Here is a 1,936-nt window from a genome sequence, read left to right as displayed (position 1 = left end):
TTGAACTACCAGCCTTCTGGTTAGCAGTCAAGTGCCTAGGCCCTACACTACCAGATCTCCCAAAAGAAGGATTAGTAGTCCAAAATTATGGCCTTGATGATAGAAAGGGCACCTGAGATCACATGATAGAATTTTGCAAGACCAACAACTTATTCAATAAAGATACCTTCTTCAACAGCATAAACAGCAATGACACACATGGACCTTGTCACATGGAATACACAGGGATCAAATTGACTATGTCTGAAATGATCTAATATACTTAATTTTCCTAATGGGTACAGACCTCCCTGAAGTTATTGTTCACCTTACAGGCCTGTGTATTGTTTGCCTGAAACCATAAGAGTGAGTTCAGTTCTAAGGGCCATATTTTTGGGGGTGGGGGGTTTCTACTAGTCTCTATCAGATCAGAAAGCCTGGTCTTTCTTATTATTTTGAAGTTTAGTTCACATTTTTTCCCACTTCATCCAGGACCTTCTGACTCCCTTTCAGAGTGAGTGGTCATCAGTGGGAGCTGGGCACCACGTAGTTCTTCTTGACTCAGTGTCGTGGATGTTGGATTGGTGTGGTCCATTATTCCTTTGGTCAAACTGTTTTATTGCATTTTTTTATTCTTCATTGTTTTTTGTTCCAGACAAGGAGAAACCAGGAGGTACACCTTAGATGGCTGTTCACAAGCTTTTAAGACCCCAGTCGCTACTCACCAAAGTGGGATGTAGAACATTGTCTTTCATGTTATACCAATTGATCTTGTTGTCTACTGAGACTTTGATCCTGAACTATCCAGGCCCAGTGACTCATTCTCTTAAGGTTTTGGTTATGGCTAAGAAGTTTTCTTCCTTGGCCATTGTGTGGAGAGAGCTGGTTGACACAGTGAGATATTAAGCCCCTGTGGGTAAGCCATCATGGCTCAATTGTTGTTGTTATGTGCCATCGAGTCAGCTCTGACTCATAACGACCCTATGTACAACAGGACGAAACACTGCCCAGTTCATTATATCAGTGTTTCACTGCTATTCATAAGGTTTTCACTGGACAATTCTTTAAGAAGTGGCTGGCCCCTTCCTTCTTCTGAGTATGTCTTAGTCTGGAAGCTCTGCTGAAAACTGTCCACCATGGGTGACCCAGTGGCTTAGCCTCTAGCCCCACAGCAACATGCAAGCCACCACAGTACGACAAACTGACAGACAAGTGGTGGTTGTGGCTCACAGTAAGACTTTAATAGAGTGGACTTGACCCAAACTGTGTGACCTGGGAGCCAGAGGTGGACCTAGGACAGCTGTGTGGGATCAATGGGCTGCGAGTATCAATGCCGCACCAGACAGGTGCAGGTGACCAAACAAGACTAAGTTTCAACAGCCACACCACGTGTCAGCAACTCATACATTCATTCCAGTGATCATTAGTTCTCTTTCTCTCCACCTGGTGAGGGAAAGCAGGACTGCCTGCCTCCTTTGGACTGAATGAGATTCTGGAGAGCTTGGACACCAAGAGGAAGGAACTACATCCCTCCTAGAAATGGCAGGTGGATCAGGTGGGAATAAGTTAAGAAATAAAGATGACCATAATTTTCAGTCCAGGCTGAAGAAGTAGGATGGACAGACTACCTGAAGCAGTAATCGTGGATGCTGACAAGGAATTACACCCAAGGATGTGGACAGCAGAGTTACTGACAGTAGAAACACTCGAAGTTGTTCAGGGTTGCAGAAAGGATAAATTATATTACATCCATGTGGTTAAATAGTATGCAGTCATTGAAATCACATTTCTAAGATGTTTACTGACATGGGAGAAGGAAATGGAAAAATTAAGGTACACAATGATATGAATAGATTGCAGCCAACGTTTTAAAACTATATTCATAAATGTCTAACTATGCTTGTCTTAAGTGACAAGGTTACAGGTTATTTAAATCTTATTTTTATCATATTTTTGG

Source organism: Orycteropus afer, unplaced genomic scaffold, assembly GCF_000298275.1.
Source record: "Orycteropus afer afer isolate SDZICR_OR568_19922 unplaced genomic scaffold, OryAfe1.0 scaffold00061, whole genome shotgun sequence".
Taxonomy (NCBI): Eukaryota; Metazoa; Chordata; class Mammalia; order Tubulidentata; family Orycteropodidae; genus Orycteropus; species Orycteropus afer.
The sequence above is the reverse complement of the archived record's forward strand: the minus strand, read 5'-3'. Positions refer to the sequence as shown.